This window comes from Sus scrofa, chromosome 1, assembly GCF_000003025.6.
Source record: "Sus scrofa isolate TJ Tabasco breed Duroc chromosome 1, Sscrofa11.1, whole genome shotgun sequence".
NCBI lineage: Eukaryota > Metazoa > Chordata > Mammalia > Artiodactyla > Suidae > Sus > Sus scrofa.
Genome location: NC_010443.5, coordinates 114,097,326 through 114,119,905, shown reverse-complemented (window position 1 = coordinate 114,119,905; position 22,580 = coordinate 114,097,326). Strand labels below are relative to the sequence as shown.

General features: G+C 40.4%; 1 long non-coding RNA gene across 3 annotated transcripts in view; it reads right to left on the bottom strand.

The window, feature by feature from the left end:
* LOC102160341 overlaps positions 398-22,580 on the bottom strand; it is a 53,134-nt gene continuing 30,951 nt past the window's right edge. For 2 of the 3 annotated variants that reach the window (XR_002344709.1, XR_002344712.1), the window contains one exon: positions 4,895-5,284. This is a non-coding gene — a long non-coding RNA (uncharacterized LOC102160341). Of the gene's footprint in view, positions 915-4,894; positions 5,285-22,580 lie in introns of those variants that run through there. The other variant, XR_002344711.1, reaches the window with a different exon arrangement.

The following is a 22,580-nucleotide window of genomic DNA, read 5'->3' as shown; positions in this document are numbered from 1 at the left end:
TTCCTGTACTCTTGTTATATTTGCCTCCAAAGGGAGTGAGGGAGACTAGAAAGCAGATGGTAGGGGAGGGTATGTAGGGAGAATGAGGGAGGCTCCCTTCTTCATTACCCCCACTTCTTGGCTACCCCACAGTGGGACCAAGTAGGGGTCCCAAGGTGAGAGTAATAAGTGCCAACAGTTATCAGTCTGGCAAATGTCCCAGCTTCCTCTGTTTACAGCTTCCTCATACCTCATCCCACAGGTAAGCAGGGGTGGGACAGAGCTGTAGGTACAGCTGCCTCCTCAGACATTCTAAGAGATTAGGCTGTAGCAGATGAATGCCCACTACAAGCCATTGTAGAATTTGTCCTTTCTCCCCTCGACGGGACAGGGGCCACACCAGACACTGATGTATTTAGTTACTTTTTTTTTTTTTTGCCTATTAGGGTTGCACCCGAGGCATATGGAAGTTCCCACTCTAGGGATCTAAACAAAGCTGCGGCAGCATGGGATCTGAGCCTCATCTGTGACCTGCACCACAGCTCATGGCAACTCTGGATCTTTTAACCCACTGAATAAGGCCAAGGATTGAATCTGCATCCTCATAGATGGTAGCCAGGTTCATAACCACTGACCCACGATGGGAACTTCCTGGTTACTTCTTTTTGAAATGAGTTCATGGTGCCTGATAAATTCTCACAAAACTCCCTCCCTTCCCATGGATGTCACATGAGGCTTTGAGTATCAAGGTTCTCAGGGCAAAAGGTTGGGTTTGTAGATCAGTGTTTTGGAGGCAGACCTGCCTCAGATCAGGTTGGCTTCCATGGCAGACTCTGTCATTCCACAAAAAGTGACTGAGTTGGTGCTGTGTGAAATGTATCCACTGCAGGGTACAAGAGCCTTCCCTCAGTCATCCTGGAGAGACTTCAGTCTGGCTGGGGAGGGAAAACATGAATACCTAGTATAATAGTGAAAACTAAACACTTATTAGACCCCTAATATATAAGATTTTGTAAACGAGAAAACCAAGGCATGGAGAGATTAAGTAATTCCCACAACTCAATAGCGAAACTGGAATTTTATTTTTTTATTTTTTAGGGCCACACCCACGGCATATGGAGGTTCCCAGGCTAGGGGTCCACTCAGAGCTGTAGCTGCTGGTCTACACCACAGCCACAGCAACATGGGATCCGAGCCACACCTGTGACCTACACTGCAGCTCACGGCAATGCCAGATCCTTAACCCACTAAGCAAGGCAAGGGATTGAACCTGCGTCCTTATGGATACTAGTCAGATTTGTTAACCATTGAGCCACAGTGGGAACTCCTGAAATCAGAATTTAATAAGCAAGAAATGAAACCGCAGAAGTCTGTCTCAGGAACTCATATTCATAACCAGCATACCATCCTGCCCCCCAATAACTGCTAATATCATGGGCAATCACCATGTGTATGTACACTATGTATGAGATCCCCTTCGAAGTGCTTTGCATGTATAAACTCAGGATTTGATGGACACTTCAAGGAAGATCTAAGAGGAAACTGGGAATTCTGAAGGGGAAAGCATTTGCAGAGAATGTTCCACAATTTTTTCATCACTGTTTTACAGAGTAAGATCTAATTTGGAATCCAAACTTTCATAAGATATTTCTAACTAAATCCATATAAAACAAAAGGTTTGAATCCTAGAATAAAAGCGACTATACAAAACTCTAAAGGACAGATAGATATGAAGATGCTCTAACAATTTCAGAAGCCTACTGATTTTAAGATTTATGTAGTTAGAATAATCAAGACATGGTATTGGTAAAGGGATACCAATATCCCTGTAGACAAGAAGAAGATCCCTTAGAAAAGAAGACAGGAGAGAATCCTTGGCATCTAGGGCTAGGCAAGGGATTCTTAGACTTGAAACCAAACCCACAATCTATAAAAGGTAAAACTGATAAATTGAACTTCATCAAAAGTTAAAACGTTTGCTCTCTGAAGAACCCTGTTAAGGGACAATCTATAGATTGAGAGAAATATTTGCAAATGATGTATCTGAAAAAAAATTATCTAGACTATTTAAGGAACTCTCATAACTCAGCAGTAAAAAACAATCAGAAAATGATCAAAAGACATAAGACATTTCACAGAGAATACACAGATGGCAAATAAGCACACAAAAAGATGTTCAACATCACTGATAACTTGAGAAATGCAACTTGAGACAATCAGATATCATTATACACCCATCAAAATAGCAAAGATGAAAAATAGTGACAGCACCAAAATGCTGCAGGGCATGTAGAGAAACTGGATCACTCATACATTAATTCTGGAAAGGTAGGATGGTATTCCCACTCTGTAAAAGAGTTTGGCAGTTTGTAAAAAAAAAAACAAAACCAAAAAACCTAAACATGCAGGAATTCTCCTATGGTGCAGCAAATTAAGAATCTGATGTTGTCCCTGTAGTAGCTTGGGTCATTGCTGTGGCACAGGTTTCATCTCTGGCCTGGAAACTTCCACATACCACAGGTATGGCCCAAAACAAAAACAAAAACAAAAACTAAACACGCAACTATCACACAAACTGACTATGGCACTGTTGGGCATTCATCCCAGAGAAATAACATATGTTCATACAAAAACATGTGCATGAATATCCATAACAGCTTTATTCCTAATAGCCAGGAAAAGGAAACAACACAGATGTCCTTCATTGGGTGAGTGGTTAAACAAAGTGGTACAGTCACACCAAGAATACTACTTGGCAATAAAAAGGAATGGACAGGCTCATCAGTAAAGGTATATATATACAGTAAAGATACGAAAGCATCCATGCACAATTATACCACCAAAATCCGAAATCATGAGAAGAGGTGGGTACAAATGCAGGACACTGGAGATGAACTTGCAACTAAGAGAACAACAACTTAAAACAATCTCATATACATATAGTCTCTTATATCAAAACTTCAGAAGAACTGCAAACCAAAAATCTACAATTGATACACAAACAAGGAATCTCTGGAGAAGAAATATATCTCATAGTAAATAAGTGCATAATCCACCATGAAGCGGGTCATTTGACATCATTCTTGGAATGCTGAAGTCTTCTTAGAATTGATTCTGATTTCCTCTCCATCAAAGAATTTATGATAATTATAATTAAATAATGCAACTGTACAATTAAATAATATAGTTCTACAATGTATTATTAATAACCATTTCTCTCCATGGTACAATGTAAAGTCTATAATGTCTTGTTTATCACATCACCTAGAATGGTGTAATGCCTATATTGAAGAATCAATAAGATGTAACAAATTGTGAGGACATATTTATATAGTTACACTGTTTTTTAACCAATTTATGCATTTTATATTTTACTTATTTTCAGAGGGTGTATTATTTTTGTTATTCTTACCAGTTATTATTTTTATGCTATATAAAATATTTAATGGTATATAAGGCTTTCTTCTTTATAAATTTTAGTTGTATAATATACACAATTTTAATACAATGCTAATTTTTAAAGAAAAATTGAAATGTAATAGGTAATACTAAATAGTAAAGATAAAAGCCATACAAAATGGGATAAAGTATAGAATAAATTTCCCATCTGTCTCAGCATATTTTCCATTCCACTTCTCCAGAGGGAGTCAATCTGTTTCTTAAGATCCATGATATAATAATCTGTGTGAATGTAATTGTGTTTAAATACACATATTTTATTTTGTGGTTTTGTTTGTTTGTCTTTTTGCCTTTTCTTGGGCTGCTCCCACGGCATATGGAGGTTCCCAGGCTAGAGGTCGAATCGGAGCTGTAGCCACCGGCCTAGACAGAGCCACAGCAACTCGGAATCCAAGCCACATCTGCAACCCACACCACAGCTCATGGCAACGCCGGATCCTTAACCCACTGAGCAAGGCCAGGGAGTGAACCCGCAACCTCATGGTTATTAGTCGGATTCGTTAACCACTGCACCACGACGGGAATGCCTGTATTTTATTTTGTAAAAAAAAAAAATAAAAAGAAAAATAATTAACTAAAAAAAAACAAAACAACAACAACAAAAAAAAAATGGACTACTGATACATACAATAGTTTGGATGAATCTCTAAAGAATGATGATGAGTAAACAAAGCCAGTCCCCAAGGGTTACCTACAGTATATTTCTGCTTATATAACATACTTGAAATAACCAAAGTATAGAAATGGAGAACAGATTAGCAGTTGCCCGGAGTTAACAAGAAGGTGGGGATGGGAGAGAAGTGGCTATGGCTGTATAATGTACACATGAAGGATCCCTGTAGTGATGGAAATGCTCTGTGTCTTGACTGTATTGACACTGATATCCTGGTTGAGATACTGTACAATAGTTTTGTAAGACATTACCACTGTGGGAAATTAGGGAAGGGGTAGATGGGATCTATCTGTATTACTTCTTAACAACTGTAAGTGAATCTCTAATTATCTCAAAATTAAAAAAAAATTTTTTTTGGCCTTACCCACAGCATGGGGCAGTTATGGGGCCAGGGATCAAACCCATGCCACAGCAGTGACAATGCTGGATCCTTAAACTGCGGAGCCATCATGGAACTCCTCAAAATATAAGTTTTGGGAGTCCCCATCGTGGCTCAGTGGTTAACGAATCCAACTAGGAACCATGAAGTTTCGGGTTTGATCCCTGGCCTTGGTCAGTGGGTTAAGGATCCGGCATTGCCGTGAGCTGTGGTGTAGGTCACAGATGCAGCTCAGATCCCGAGTTGCTGTGGCTCTGGTGTAGGCCAGTGGCTATAGCTCCGATTTGACCCCTAGCCTGGGAACCTCCATATGCCACAGGAGCGCCCCTAGAAAAGGCAAAAAGACAAAAAAAAAAAAAAAATATATATATATATATGTTTTAATTAAAAAATTAAAATCCAGAAAAGGGCATCTTGGCAAGGCAGAAAAAGCCCCAAATGAGGACATAGAATCCTGGGTCTGGTACCAGTTCTGTTGCCAACTCTCTTTGTGGCTTTGAGTTATGCAGTCTCAAAGTCCCTCACAGTAAAGATGAGGAGAATGAAGCTGGCCTTATTCAATGTAGTAGTAGTTTTCTAGGGCTGCTATAATAAAAGACCAGAACTAGATGGCTTAAGTAACAGAAGTTTATTACCTCATGGTTGTGGAGACCAGAAGTCCAAAATCAATGTGTTGGAAGGATTGTTTTTTTTAAGATCTGTTCCAATCTCCTCTTCTTGGCTTGTAAATGGCCACTTTCTCTCTGTGTCTCTTCACATTGTCTGCCCTATCTGTTTCTGTGTCTACATTTCCCCTTTTTAAAAAGACAAAGGTCATATTGGATTAGGGCTTACCTTAGTGACTTTGCTTTAACTTCATAACCTCTATAAAGACCCTATTTCCAAATCAGGTCACATTCTGAGGTACTGGGGGCTAAGATTTCAACATTTAAATTCTGAGGATTGGGGGTACAATTCAAATCAGAACACTTAACATCATAGACCTGCCATGATAATCGGATGAAATACCTATGTGAAAGCCCTTGCAAGACGTTCTATGTAAACTTAAGATTTTAAAAATCATTAAGAACAACAACAACAAAAAACAGCATTCAAGCATCAGCTTGGTGGACAAACACTGACTCAAGAGGCAAGGTACAGCTTAAGTCACAAAATGAACTCAAGTCCTTTAGCTGTTTTCACTTTTTGAGATATGAGATTAGACTCATGATTTCTACTGTGACTGCAGCTCTAAAACTCTGTTGGTTCTAAGTTTGTTTTGAAATAAATTTCTAATTAAATAAATTAATGTTCATTATGCAATTGTTAGAAATACCTAAGGGCATAAGGAAAAATTACCCATAATCTTATAACTAAGTATGAACCTCAGTATTGACATTTTGATATTTTTTCTTCTAGCTTTTTCCCCCCAAGAATGTATGTATGTATGTGTGTATCTATCTACCTATCACTATACAAAATACTCATTTTATATGTCATATATATTATATATATAATGCGTGATATACATATATAAAGTATATGTATATAATATTCATTATATACATATTCTCTTTACACTGTGGACCTCATAGTATCTATACAATTCTGGCTTTTTCACTTGATATTATATTGTAGGCATTTTCCTCCATCATTAAAATTCTTCAAATATGCAATCTTTATTGGTTATAAATTACTGCATGGAAGATCTCTCTCTCTCTCTGTGTATATATATATATATATATATATATTTTTTTTTTTTTTTTTTTTTTGTCTTTTTGCTATTTCTTTGGGTCGCTCCCGTGGCATATGGAGGTTCCCAGGCTAGGGATCTAATCGGAGCTGCAGCCACCCGCCTACGCCAGAGCCACAGCAACGCGGGATCCGAGCTGCATCTGCAACCTACACCACAGCTCACGGCAACGCCAGATCGTTAACCCACTGAGCAAGGGCAGGGACCGAACCCGCAACCCCATGGTTTCTAGTCGGGTTCGTTAACCACTGCGCCACGACGGGAACTCCGGATGATCTATATTTTATTTCACCAAATTCTTAGTTCCTTCAAGCCCGCCTCACTGTGTTCAGAAAGGAATTGTTGCAGACTTGTGCTACCTGCCCCAAGCACAATTTCAGGCTTAACCCAAGCCTGCCCAAACGCCTTCACTCTCTGAAACCTGGGACTGAGGTGTGACGCTAGAGGAAGCAGCCCTCCTGCTGGGTGCTTTGGGGCTGCCGGCTTAGAGCCCAGAGGCCCCACCTGCTGGGGGAGGGCGGAATTTGGCACTGGGGGTTGAAAGAATGCAGGTTTTTCAGGGCAGTACAGCAGCTGGGAGAAGGCAGAGACCCCAAGAAAGAGTCTAAGTAAAGGGGAAGGAAGGTGAATGGCAGGGAGAGCAGAGGAAATGCTCTGCCCGAGGCGGCGTCCTTCCGTCAGGACTCTCTCGGCTTTCTCCTCTAGTTTTCCCAGAGCACCCCTGCCTACTTTCTGCTCCTAAACACTTCCTTGGGTATGGCTGGCCCCGGGCCATGCACATGAAAAAGCACAATAAAAACACAATCTTCAGCAGACACAGCAGCCCAAAGAGGATCTTATATTCAAGACCATAGACGGGGGCTCCAATGCAGCAGATGCGGTAGCGAGGTGCACAGATGTGGAGGGAGACGATTGACTCATAAAAATCGCTGCAGAAATCATTTGTTTCAGACGGACTTTCCAGGCTCTTACAGGATGTGGCAGGCCAGCACAGAATTCAGCTGTCAGGCTTTCTTTAGGACAAGGATGGCCAACGTTATGTGGTAGAGGAACTAAGATGTTTGTTTTATTTTTAAAAACTTTACCGACTTCTGGCACTACTACAACTGTATTAATATTTCTAGTCCTTTTTTATGTCCTATATTTCTGGGAAATAAATCCTCTCAGAACCTAATGTGCTCACATTTTGTCATAAATCAGAAAAAAGTAATTGTTGGGGTTTCGCTGACAGTCTTCCTTTAGTGGAGGGGGCAGAATATTAGCCTGAGGATGAAGAAATCACTTCCAGTCTTGAGTTTGTCACTTGTTAGATATGCGATTTTAAACAAACCATTTAACTCTCTGACTCTCAGTTTCCTTCAATACAACATGGAAGAATTGGATTATTGATGGTCTGCTGAATTTTTGACACTGTGGAACTCTTTGTTCAACTGAAATCTTTTGTGGAAAGACCCAAGGCTGATAATGAAAATATTTCCTAACCAGTAGTGCATGGGCTCCTCTATTCAGAACAGATATTGACCACAGTCCTGTAGTGGAGGCCTGAGAATCCCTGCCCTGCCTGACATTAGCCTGTTAGTTCTGTGATCATAGAGAGTTGGGGGTGGATCTCAGGGAACAGGCCACGTGGATCAGCAGCAGGAAGCACTCAGGGAACTCAGGGCAGCAACTGTTTACCAACAGTTATGTTCAGAGCAGTATTCATCACAATAGACAAAACTGGATACAAACCAAATACCTAGTAAATGCTGAATGGATCAAGAAAATGTGGTATAGTCTATTCATATGATGGAATATTATATAATCATATAAGGGAAGGAAGTAGTGATAAATGCTGTGACATGATGGACCCTGAAAATTTTAGGGTAATTAAAAGAAGCCAGGCATAAAAGGGCACATATTGTATGATTCCATTTAAATGAAATGTCTAGAATAGGATAACCCTAACCCTATCCCCTTTGGTTGCCAGGGGCTGGGTGGGTGGAAGAGAATGGGGAAGAATTGCTAATGCTCATGGGGTTTCTTTCTGGGTTTATTTAAATGTTCTGATATTAGATAGTGGTGATGGTGGCACACCTGCAAATAACCACTGAATCATATACTTTAAAAAGGGCGAATATTATGGTGTGTAAATTGTCTCAATAAAACTTCCTTTAAAAGGTATTATAAAAAGCTCTGTACGGAGCTCCTGTCATGGCTCAGCGGTAGCGAACCTGACTAGGATCCAAGAGGACTCGGATTCGATCCCTGGCCTTGCTCAGGGAATTAAGGATCTGGCGTTACGGGTGAGCTGTGGTGTAGGTCACAGACATGGCTCAGATCCAGCGGCTGTGGCCATGGCCAGCAGCTGTAGATTGTATTTGACCCCTAGCCTGGGAACTTCCGTGGGTGAGGCCCTAAAAAGCAAAAAAAAAAAAAAAAAAAAAAAAAAAAAAAAAAAAAAAAAAAAAAAAAAAGCATTGTGCTAATGCACTTTTAAATTTAGTAAAATATGTAAGTGCCCAAGGAAACACAAAATGCCACACACCACACACACACACACAAAATAGGGAATTGAGTTGACTAGTAAGTGTTAGAGAGGTTAAAACAGGAGTTATTTATCTCTTCCTCCTCTGAAATCCAGGCCCGGATGGTTTTACAGATGAATTCTATCAAGCTCTGAAGAAACAGTTAAGTCTAATTTTAAGTAGATTGTCTAGAAAACAGAAACAAAAAACCTGCCCTACTCATTTAATAAGATCATAGAGTATTAATCAATAAATCAGATAAAAAGGGTAGGAGGAAATTATAGGCTCATTTCACTTGTGAGCATTAATGTGAAAATCAAAACAAAGTTTTAGCTGACCAAATCAGATAATAAATTATTTAAAAATGCATCATGATTAAGTAGTTTATCCAAAACCTCTGAAGATAGTTTAACATCAGAAATTTTATGAGTGTAATTTTCCTCGCTAATAAACTAAGCAACAGGAAAAACATGGTATCTCAAGCTACCAGAAAAACCATTGATCTATTAATGATTTTTTAATTGCTTAGAAGCTAGATTCAATTTATCTAGCTTCTAAGCAATTAAAAAATTTTAATTTAATAAAAGTGATGCATGAAAATATATAGTATTACACTTAATGGAGAAACTGGAAATGCAGTTTGGGGGATATGCGAGAGGAGTTGTCTCTGAAGAACCCCAAAGTTGTTTCCATAAGAACCACTAAGACAAGAGAGCCCTACTTTTAGGTCCCCACAGTGTCAGACAAGAAAGGATTTTCCTGCCATCCTTCTCCATTCTCTCCCACACACTGATCCTAGAAGGGCCAGAAATCATAATTAACAAGGTTGAGGATGCAGGGTCAGAGTTCAAGAATTCAAACTCAGCACCTGGGACCAATGTAGCAGCTGTCCCTCCAGGTCCAAGCTGTGACCATGCAGAAGCCCGAAATGTCATTGCAATGTAAATTTTAATTTTTATTGGACTGAAAAATATGAATTATTGAGCAGAGACTGCTTTTATTACCTCAGAGGCACCACAAACTCATGAGATGTGTCCTAAATTTGATCCAGGAGCAGAAAGAACTAGTCTCAGAGAATACACTTAAAGAAGGAAAGGGAACCAAAAATAAAGACGCTTTATGATAACATACTTTATATACATACATCACCCCCATGCCATGATTATTGGAGGTAATCATTAGATTATTGTTACCATAATCCTGGTAAGTAGATATTGTTGTGAGAATAACATTACACCCACAAAGGGGAAAACCCTTGCTTGTAGAGGTTAAAGGATTTGTACAAATTCACAGAGCAGACAAGTGGCAGAGCTGGGGATTAAGTCCTGTATTTCTGGTTCCAGTCTTACTTGTGAACAGAACACTTAAAAAACTCCAAACTTGAAGTAGCATCAAATCTCCTCCCGCTCCACATCAGGATCTGCTCCACAGAGATCTTTCTATATAAAATATCTCTCTGCTTCCTAGTGGTCCTCTTGAATTGAATCTCTATTTAAATAACTCCAAGCTAAACATTCCTATCCCAGTCTGCACCCTTTGCCCATTCTGTGCCTTCTGTGGCATCAGACCTACTTTCAGAAGGAGGGTAGTTTCCTCCCCAGTCAGCCTTCTGCTGTTTTGGCCCTGCCTCTAAAGACACTCAGCTCTCTATCTGGGAATCCATCAGCCCTGTGCAAACCAGCATAAAAGTGCCTTAAACTCCAGGGCATAAACTCCAAAGCTCTTTTCCCAGGATGACACTGAAGTCCTCTCTCAGCAGGGATGCAAAGGACCTAGACCCCTCTCTCCACTCCAACTCCTACAAAAGTTGGCAACAGCTCTAAGAGTTCTGATCCCCTTACAAGTCCACACTCCATCTCTACACTGAGAACTTTTTTATACTCTATTTTGATCTCATATCTGGTCAACTTGCTGAACTGTCTTATTAGCACTAGTAGCTTTTTTCTTCTCTGGATTATATTAGTTTTCCTGGTAACTTCTTAATATACGCAAATATGATACTGTAATCCCTTCGCTTTCAATCCTCTTACTTTTTTTGTTGTTTGTTTCTTACACATTGACCAGGGTCTCCATTATTGTGTAAACTATCAGCATTCTTGACTACTCATTAAATGAATAGGGCAGTTGTTTTGTTTCTGTTTTCTAGTACAGTCTATTTAAGATTAGAATTAACTGTTTCTTCAGAGTTTGATAGAATTCATCTGTAAAACCATCTGGGCCAGGATTTCAGTGGAAGAAGAGATAATTAACTCCTGTTTTCATCTAACACTTACTAGTCAACTAGTCAACTCAATACTCTGAAAGAAATGTCCTCTATGCAGTCTTTCTGCACTCAGGGTCCCCTTCACAGGGTTCATGACCTCTGCAGTCACACAGGGAGCCAGACTTGTCTTAATTCTTTGCTGTCACTGTCTTGAAATCATAACAATTTCAAGGGAGTCCACATTTTCATGCTGCCCTGGGCACTGCAAATTACCTAGCTGAACAGGTGGTGATGATTATGTAACAAAATCTCCAACAGTAAAGAGTCAGCAAAGAGCAATTTTTCCTCATGGGCCTTGTCTTAACCTGGCTAGCAGAGTGTCATACTGTTGGCATGCCCCAGCTGTATTTTCATTCTTCTTGCTAGGTAGAGTTCTATATAAATAACTTGTTTTGTCTTCTTCAAAAAAGGTCAGCTTAAGTACGTTTATTTATTTATTTTTTTTCTTTTTGGGGCTGCACCTACGGCATATGGAAGTTCTGGGGCTAGGGGCTGAATTGGAGCTGCATCTGCAACCTACACCACAGCTCATGGCAACACCAGCTCCTTAACTCACTGAGTGAGGCCAGGGATGGAACCCACGTCCTCATGGACACTAGTCAGGTTCTTAAGCTACTGAGCCACAGTAGGAACTCCTGATTAAATATGTTTTAAGTGACTTTGTGGCTGAATTTAAAACAGAATGGGGCTATGAGAAATCCATTGTTCTTACTGTGTTAGAAATCAAGTCATTCCTATCTGAATTATCAGAAAAGGACAAGCAAGATGGTGAACATGGAAATCATGGCAGGGAACTATTGACCAGATTGCCTTCTCAAGCCGGAAGACCTCATTGATGTTCACTAGGGAATTAATAATTTTTCTTTTCCTGGGAAGCAGATGTGTGTAACTCATCCTTAGGGCCATCATCTGGGCTCTGTGTGCCTTTCCCTGTGCCAGGTTCATGACATTCCTGTGAAAAGTCGTTCCCGGTGCAGGACTGATGCTTGCTTACTTCAGTGAATGAGAATGTGGAGAGGCACCAGCTCCTAATTCAATGAGGTAAGACAGTGTGAGCTCCACCTGGAGGGCTGAAAGTATCAGAATTCCACCCACCTCTGCTTCCACCCAAACTTGAAGCTTGGTTTTTGGTCCTGGATCAGCCCCTCTGGGTTCTGACTTTGTTTTATGGGGCGGGGCTGGGAGCTGGAGCAGAATTTCCAGCAAAAAGTGAAGGAAAATAAAAATCAAACAAAAAACTCTGAACTATCTGATGTTGTAAGGCCTCAGTTTAAGGCTTTACCCGAAGAGTCATCTCTACACTGGGCAGAATTCTAGAATACAAACTTTGTCCCATCAAGGAGGATCAGGGAAGGAATATGCTTAGTCCAGAAACAAATACTCAGGGAGCCATGAAGGTATGAAGGGACCACACAAGTCTGTGGCTCACCAAGGGCAGAACCAGGCTAAGGGGGTGTGGGGGCACCAAGTAGTTTCAGCTCAATGTAGGAAACAACTTTCTACCTGGAGCCCACCTTAAGCCTCACTGTTCACACAGGACAGCAGAGGGGTTGGCGGCCTTAAGTTTTTAAAATTGGAATACAGCAAATATTCAGAAAACTGCACATATAAATGAACAGCTCTTTGAAATTTTACATCCTCCCTGCAGCTATGTAATCAGCACTGAGACCGCTAGAGGTTCCCCAAAGAGCTCTTCTGCAATACTCTCTTCCCAGGATCACCGTTATCCCAACTTCTGACAGCAGCCACAAGATTCATCTATTTTGTACTTTATAGAAATGGAATCAGGGCTTTGGATCCTTTTTTTTTGTGCCTGGCTTCTTTGACCCATTATGGCATTTTGTAAGGTTCAGCTGCTGGTGGTTGCAGAGGATTCATTCTCAGGATGTGAATCTAGATTATTTATATACCAAGTCTACTTGTTTAATTTGGGTATTTGGGATGATTCTAAAGGATGCTGCTTTGAATCTTTTGATAGATGTCTTCTGGTACTTACTCTTCTTTGGCAGGAGTGGAAATACTGGGTTGGAGGGTATGTGTTTTAGTTAATACTGTCAACTGCTTCTAAAGTATACCAATTTACACTCCCACCAGAAGTGTAGGAGAATTTCAAGGTCTTGTCACCCTGAAGTGCTTCCCCCATTTGTCCCATCAGAGACATCTGAAATGTTGCTATTAAAAATGTATCCCTGGAGGGGAAGGTCCACACCCTTCTTACAAATCATTTCCCTCACTTGGGAAACAGATTCTGACAAACCAAGATCAGTGCAGGAAAACATAATGCACTTAATGCCAGGGAAAGGAGGCTGGGGACAGAAAGCTGTGGCTCTGAGGGGTCTCTCTGGCCATCAGGTCTATGCCTGGCCTCAGCAACTGCCCAGTGAAAACCACAGACAGGTTTTGCTCAATCACTGAGCAGAGCTCTGGTCTCCCACATTCCCCAGGGAAGAAAAGACAGCAGCACCCCAAGCCCCCCAAAGGGAAAGAAACCCCCTTCAGTTCCCTCTGGTTCTCTCCCCCAATGCACAGCCCCACTGCCTTGCTTTCCCCCACCCCTCAAAACCAGCCTCCTTCTCTACTGTTCTCCAAAATGGGAATTATCTTGCATTTTCTTCCCAAGTCCAAAAATAGGAAAGAGAAGGGAACAGCTAATCTGGTCCAGCTGCTGATTTTGCTACTTAAAAACTTTTTTCTTTCTTTCTTTTTTTTTTAACAGTAAATCTCTCTCTGGTTTTCCCTCACATCTGCACAACCTTCCACCACCAATCCAGCCCACCCCCGCCCAATATACACCCTTTACAAAACCATCCTCTCTAGAATCCAGAGACTGCTCTTCCTCAGCTGCCCATAACTGGTATCCATTTAACTGAAGAGGCTCCTTAGTAGTGCTATGTCCTCTATGCCTTGTGCACATTCTGGTTGAATTACTGCTGCCTTCTGTGAGTTTCAGCACATCTCACCCCGTATGGTGTCCTAACATTCTGGCATCGCATTCTTGTTTTTGAGAAGTTCGGAGGGTGGAAAGAGGTGACAAGAAGAACCCCCAAATACACAGCTGCAGTGAGCAGGCAAGCTGTAAGGTAACACACATTGTGTTGTGAATTATTGTATGCTAAACCAAAATCATGCATTCATTCATTTACCCCACCTCCAACTCCTGGGCACCTAACTTAGGGCAAGTTTGGTGCAAATGCTGGGGTGCATGCAGATAGGTACTTGCCACATGGCTCACACTGAGGACTTCATGCTGGAGGCTGGTAATTAGAGCATTTTAGGGTATCACTAACTGGGACTGTCTGATAATGAAAAGTGCTTGGAGGCACTGGTTTTGATCAAAGTGACTCCAGCTAGAGCACTATCGGAATGGAGGCACTAACTCCCCCAGAATTCCCAGGGATACCAATTTTCCAGGGCAGAACCCTACCTATAGCCAAACTCATAAACAGGAGCAGGATTCCTGCTCCTAGCAATGCCTCACCCAACTTATGCAGCAGCCTCACCTTCCATTCCCTGTTCCTGCCTTCCCTCATGGCAGAGAGGTGGGGTTAGTCTTCACTCTCTGCTCCTTAAGTGATTCCACTGCTATCTTTGTGACATTTCCAGTTAAATGCAAAAACGTGGATGGGACTATAGATAGAATACTTGTCCTCAGATCCTGCATGGGCCTACAATTTAAAATGCCACGTTTTGTCTAAGAATGTGGACCTTCTTCAGTGCAATTTCTGAAATTTCTTTTAGGAGGCAGTTATAAAGTCACACTTGGCTAAGCAATTCTGAGATGCATTCATATCCATATCCAGGTTACATTTCCCTGGAAAGCTTATGGGAAGAAATTTTCTTTAAGACGGTAGAAGAAGATTATCTCATTTTTGGCTGAAGAGGATCTAGTGACAGAATACTTCACATTCTTAGTATAGACATCTCCTTATGAAGCTTTCACTTTTTCCTCTGGGTTTCTGCACCAGGACTGGGAGGAGAGAGGAACTCAGAAAGAAAAGGAAATTGTATCCATGGGGAATTACTAAGGCACTAAGTATTGAAAGAGGGCATTATGCTTCATCTTTCTGGGTATTTCTAACTATCAGCATCATTGCCATTCCATACAATGACTGTCTGATGAATTAGTGAATTAATAAGTGAATAAAAGAATGAATGAAAATAAATTAGATTATTGTGCTTGGAATTAGAGAAGCCACAAGAAGAATAAATCCTGAAAGTGTCTACTTTGGATGATGTCCCCAAAGCAGATGGAGGACAAAAGTGTTTGTCGTAATTCCTTGTGTTGATCATTGACCTGGATGCATTCACATGGCTCTACAAGGAGGTGAGGCTGGCCCAGGATGGAGGCATGCTGGTGCTGGAACATGGGTTCAGGCAGCTTTGTAGCAAACAGAGCTGATGATTCTGAGAAGATTTGATGGGAGGCACCTGTTTTCTTTGCCTGTCCAGCATCCATTCCCCCTTCTATTGCCAGGAGCTCATCAGTTTTTATTTGATGAATTCACCTCTCATTCACTCCTACCCCATGGGGTTCATGTGGGACTTATAACTCCCATATCCAGTGATGGCCGCAGAACTCAGATATGTCCAAATGAAGTCAACAGTGAGTTAGAGATTGTGACATGACCCAACTGGACTCAATAAGCGTTAGTCCCAGTACTTTTGCTGGAACTATACAAGGCATGGCTGTTATTCTATTGCCACTGCTAAGCTGGGAAAGTGTCAGCCTAATGCTGCTGATGGCCCTATTTCCCACTAAGTGGCAAGAGCCTGACATGAGCTAATAAATTCTTTTTCTGCATTAAGTAGGATTAGGTTGATTTTCTGTATCTTGAAGCTGAGAGAACCATGACTCAGGCTTCCTCTCTGTGCTCTAAAACCACCCATAGAGTCCTCTGGCCCTTTGTCAGGCATTTGACCACTCTCTGTTGTCCATGCTGGATGATAAGCTAGGAGGCATCTGGTTCACAAGTTTGAGGTCATAGCATTTTCATCTAGGCTGTCCCTTTGTGTTTGGGCTTCCTGAAAGATTTCAGCTGAGGCTTTCTTTGTGCCCAATATATTGTCCTTTTGGACAGAGCATCAACATTTGAAAATGCAGCCCACTTTTCCTGGTGGGGTTGAGTTAGCAGGTTGGCCTCAGCTGCTCCAGGAGTCAGTGGCTGGACTGCACTACCATGAGGACCTTTGAGGTGGTACCTTCATGCCTGGGTACCTGGCTTAGACCAACACTGTTCATAGTTTGTCTGTCCACAAACTATTTGTTACTAAACCATGATGAGGTAAGATGCTTGCTTCAGAATATGTATCAATGCACTGTTTACTCCATAAGGAAAGTCTTGCTACCAAAAAACTTTAATAATAAAATTTTTTCACATGATTTTACAAGCTTCTGGAGGGCCACTAATGAAAGAGTTCATGAACTGACAGTGGTCTACTGAACCACATGCTTTGAATAACTCTGGCTAGACAACCCTCAGTTCACATAGTCATACAGGACAAGTGGTCTTGATTGTAGTCATGTTTCTAGATCCTCTTTGACAGGGAAGCCTTGCCATTTTCTGAGAATAACGGAGCTATTTCAGAGATTCTCAACCTTGGCTACACATTGTAATCACCTAAGAAATTTTCAAAAGTGGATTCCACCTCCAAGAATTTTGATTTGATTGGTCTAAGGAGTTGCCTGAGCATTTGGGAATTTCAGAAGTTCTCTGGGTGATTCTAATGTGCAGCCAAGTTTGAGGACCATGGCTATAGCTCTAGATTAGTGGTTGTCCAACATTAATGTGTATAAGAATAATTTAAAGAGCTTGGGTGAAATGTGTTTCTAAGTGTCAGTGCCAGGCTCTGATTCAGTAGGGCCTGGAAATTACATTTTTTTAAAACAAGTAGCCCAGGAAATTTTGATGTATGTGGACCACGACATTTCAAAGAACACTTTTCTAGATAATTTTCTGGACTGGTTGATCCAGATAGGCTGAAATAGGCAAAGATTTGAAGAGAATTTCAATGGTTGAAATGCTGAAGACTCACCATGTAAATCTGTTTCCTTTTCAGAGGATTTTAGGAATTGGAATTGTCACAGAAGAGACATGAAGAATGAGCTATTAATAGTGTTCAGTGAAGTCCAGGAGTCAGTGGGAAACCTCAACTTCCTTGGAGTTTGTCAATCCAATATTATTAATACTCTGTCCAATTTCATGTGGATATCTCTGCCTCTGAACTCTGAAACCATCTTTCTCTGCATTAGCCTAAAATGAAATGCTGTAACTGAAGATCCAAGACAGCCTAGGCCAGGCTTAGAAGTGGCCAGGTCCAATCACCATGGCATTATGACAGACTAGGCATCCCCAGTTAGCCTCTGTACATAGCAGAGCTATTTTACTAGTTGAACAGCTTTATAATGACAACAGGTGAAAGATATCTTTGGATCAGGATGAAATTGCATATCCCTTCAAAAGTTCCCATCATGAACCAGGTTTTGCTCAGTTGGTCCAGGAGGTTGAAAGTCAGAGGAAGAGAAAATAAATTTCAGTGGTTAAAAAACACTGAAGTCAAGGTTGTCTTGAAATGGGAAATACCCACAACCTTCGTATTGACAGAGAGCACCTAGGTTCTGGTAATTCACCTCCTCAGGTTAGTACCTATATGATTGGGGGTGGCTCCAAATTCAGGCCCAGATTGTGGATGTTGTTAAGGTATGGAGGGACATGAGCCCTAGGGATCAGTCCTCTAAACATTAGCCCACTACTCTAGAACACCTGGAATATGCATACTTGTTTAGGATTCTTAGAAAAGGAAGAATTATAGATATTAGCAAAAAGTCTTTTCAATGATTTCTGAAATGATTTTTTAAATAATCTTGAAGTCCTAAGTCCACTAAATCTTGTATTCAAGATTCAATTGTATTCAGCATACAATTTCTTACTATAGGGAACCCTTCTTTCTCCTGAAAGTTGGCTATGTATAATTTGGAAGTTCTAATGTGATTTCCCATGGGTATGTTCTGATTACCCAGGACAAACCCAATTCACACCTATTGTCCTTGTATAATTATTAAAGGTGTTCACTTTCAATCAAAAGCTTCCTAGTTTGGGTAACAAATTATATAGAGATTTTTTTAAATTAGTAAATCAATGAATGTAAGTTTTGTCTTTGTTTTTTAAGTTAGTAATTACTGAAGTGAGGCCAGGTTAAGAAATCGAAGTGTGAGAGATATTTGTTAAAAAATAACTATTGCAACATTTGCAAAGTTTTATAAGATGAATTCAATAGGAATACAATGATAATTCTTAAAAAAATCTCCAGGTGGTTAAGACTTTTTGATGGAAACTATTGACTCTTTTCTGACTCGATGCCCTTTTACTTGAGGAATCCACACTTGCTAAAGACCACCAGATAAAACTGTAATTGTATTAAAAAAAAAACCCAAAAAACACCAGAGTTGTTTTTGAATCTTACAATGAGCATCTACTATGCGAGCTAAGACAAAAGCAACTCAAATCCCTTGTTCCAGGGAGGATCCTCAGGAAATGAGAAGATACAAACAAAATGTTCTGCCATGAAATTATTGTCCCTTGAGCAGTGACTGGTCCAAAAAAAAAGTGTATGTTATTATTATTAAGCAGATCAACCAACAGCATTGCCAGTGCCCACCACCAGCTTCATCTCTCTTTCTAGCTCATCACTGGGCTCAGTTTCCAGCTCATTTTTATGTCAGCTTCATCCAACAGGGGGAACTGTGCCACAAACTTTCACATCAGTGGTGCTTTAAAACTCTCTCCTCTGGTGCTCTAGGTGCTACTGAGAGGTGTGAAAATGTGGCTGGCCCATCCCACCATCATCATCTTCATCATCAATATAGCTTCCACTTATTTGAGTGTTTACCACATGCCAAGAACTCTTCCAAACACTACTTAATTTTTTTACAGCCTTATGAGGAGGTACTATTATAATCTCCTTGTGGCAGATGAAGAAACTGAGGCATAGAAAGCATAAAAGTAACTTTCCCAAGTTCAGACAAGTAGCAAGATGTGGAGCAGGGATTCAAAGTGAGTAAATCTGATTTCAGAGCCTGTGCTCCTAACCTCATTCTCTACCCCCATTCTACTTAGAATGCCAATCTGGATGGCAAATACCTATTTCTCCTGACACTACTTTTCTCCTTCCCTTTACAGCAAAATTCTTCAAATTCCTTAAACAATATGAGTTTCTATCTCCAATTTCTCTCCTGACATTCCTTCTTGAATCCCCTCCAATCAGGCACTCACCCCACCACTCCACTAACATTGTTTCCTTAAAGTAAGCAATGATCTCCATGTTGATAGACCCACTGGGAATTCTCAGTCCTCATCTTCCTTGATGAGTTAATACAATAACAAGTTGATCACTCCCAACTCCTTATAAGCCTCTCTCCATTGGCTCCCAGGGCACCACATTTCCTTACCTCACTACCATTCCTCTTCAGTGTCAAATGCTAGCACCTCTCCATCTCCCTGACATCCCAATATTGGTATGTCTTTGGGTTCACTTCTTAGAATTCCACTCTTATCTATCTACACCCTCTTGATGATCTCATTCGATTTTAGAGTTTTCAATATCTATGCTACAGCATTTATATCTTCTATCTATTTTTCTTCCTTGAACTCCAGGCTCTACTACGAACTGTGATCCAAACTTCATATGTCTGAAAATGACATGGGGCTCAACAACACCCCCCCCCCCAAAAAAAAGCTTACTTCACCTGTCATCTTCTCCATCTCACTTATCACCACGTCCACTGCTACCCCCTCATCCAAGCTCTCATCATCTCCTGCCTGGATAATTATCATAGCTTCTTAATTAGTCTTCCTGCTTCTACCCTCATGCCCCTTTCAGTCTGTCCCGAACATAGCAACTGGAAATATCTTGTTTAAATGTTACAAGTTTACATGTTACTGCCATGCTCAAAATAATGCAATGATTTCTCATGGTACAGAGTATAGCAGATACATTTTCCAAAGATGGCTGAAATCCTATTTCTTATTCCACATACTCTTCTTATGATATGAGTTTAGAGAAATGGGATTTGTTTTCTCTCCCTTGAATCTGGAAAGGCTTATTATTATGGTAAAAGTGATAAAAGTAGCTTTCAAAGCCAAAGCAGCCTTTGAGACTTTCCAGATTCAAAGTGCCATAAACACTGTGGAAACATCATAAGATACAGACAAGCCATCTTCACCATGCCCTGTCTGAATTCCTGACCCACAAATGCATTATAAAATGATTGTTTTATGATACTAAGTCTTTGAATGGTTTGTTACACAGCAAAGATAACTAGAACACTGGGTAAAACCAAAGTCCTTATAATAGCTACAAGGTCTCCCATGATCTGGCCCTTTTTTATGGCTCTGACCTCATCTCCTACCACCCTCTCACTTCTTCTCCACGTATCTTGGTCTGCTTCTACTTTTTAATTGCACCAAGCAGGTCCCTGCATCAGGGTCTTGATATTTGTTATTCTCACTGCCCCTCTCTCCTGTTATCTTCAGATTTAATTTTTCAGCTCCTTCAATTTCCCTTTTCAGTCTTCCCTGGTGTGATATTAAGGATCTAAGATGATGCCAATGATAGCTGCTTCCCTGCATCCTGCTGTGGCATAGCCCCCACACACAATGAATAAGACTGGCTTATGGCAGAAATGACAGAATGTGACTTCCAAGACTACGTAACAAAAGGCACTATAGCTTACATCTTGCCCTCTCAAGTTACTCACTCTGAGGGAAGCCAACTTCCCTGTTGAGAGGAGATACCAACAGCTCATATCATGAGGAACAGAGGTCTTTTGCCAATGCCAGTGAATAACTGATACCTCCTGCAAATAGATATGAAAGTAAGATATTTTGGAAGTGGATTCTCCAGTCCATTCAAGCCTCCAGATGACTGAAGCACAGCTGACATATTGATCGCAACCTCATTAAAGGCTCCAACCCAGAACCATCCTACTAAGCTCCTTATGAATTCATGGCCCACAAAAAATGTGAAATAACAAATATTTGTTGTTTATCCACTAAATTCTGGGATAAACTGTTACTTAGGAAAAGATAACTAAAACACTTCTGGCTACCCTATTTAGCAATGTAAACTCTCTCTTCCCAATGTTATTTATCCCCTGTTCCTGGTGTATTTTCTCTGCTGTACTTATTACCATCTAATATACATATTTTACTTATCTAAATTATGGACTCCTCTTACCCCCATACTGCAATGTTAAACTCTAAAAGACATTTTTGCCTGTTTTATTCGTTGCAAATCCCCCATATCAGGTATATAACCAGAACTCAACAAATACGTGTTAAAAGGATAAATCTCACATGCCACTCTGTGATCAATTGGTTATGCTACCTGAAGCACTGTTTTAATAAAAGAATTGTCTGAGCTTGGTAAGAAGAATGCTGCAGTCAATTAGTGATGACTGCTATGTGTGAAAGCAGTAGTAGCATCCCGTTTGCCATGCATTTGCTTTCTCCACTCTATCCTTCCATTTTTTCTTCAGGCACAATTTCTACCCAGTTAGCATGTACCAATGATAACAAAGTTTATGTTTTGTCAAGTGCTTCAGATAAAATAGCTTGCTCTACAATTTAACGTTCATAACATTAGGAAAAATATTTCTCTCCTAATTCTCAATATAAATGCCAAGATTCTGTTTGACTGCTGGCTCTTGATTATATCCTAGGGAGGCAAAGAATAACTTGTTGACACTATCTTTGAACTAACTCTACATAAAACATAGACTATAAACATTAAGAAATGGAATTTATATGACTTCAGTGGGGGAATTTTAACCTTGAAAACTGTCCAACAATAGAATTCAGAGTTTATGTAGGAATTTGAAAATAATTCTCTAAATAGGTAAAATATTTATGCAGCCCATGAGAATACCACTAGATGTTATGAACTGTAGGATGGAATGAAACCTTCATGAAAACCAAATCTGCAATATTGCTCATAGATTTAGTAATCCACTTTGAAAATACTACTCTCCTTTATTCATTCAAAAAATATTTTCCAATTGCCTACTGTATTACTGACATTGTTTTAGGTAAGGGAAAATGGAATAGAGTTTCTGCCTGAAACACTTTACATTCTCTTCCTCAAGTAGCGTGATTTTCTGGATGGCTCTGTTCACTCCAGTTAGAGTCTGGTCTTACTATCCAGTTAGATAGTAAGAGATTTCTATTGTTATCAATGGTTCTTTGTAATTTATCACATGGGATGAAAGACATTACAGTGGGAGAACCCATGCAGTTTTACTCAACCTATTCATTTTTGATTGGCTGCCCTCAAATACAGAATCATTTTTCTTTCATGAAACAAGAGGAAAAATTTCAGTTCCATCTTCTAAGTCCAAGCATCACTTTCACAGGATTCTGGGTATTTTTAAGATAATGACTGTCCAGGTTCCTCTTGGGGAAACTAGAGAAGTCTGGCAGAGGAAAGGCACCCAGAAGCATTGTGGGCACTAGGACTGTTCAAGACCCAACAGTTTAAGAGGAAGGAGGCAAGACAGCAGAGCAGAAAGACTCAAGCTCACCTCCACTCATGAA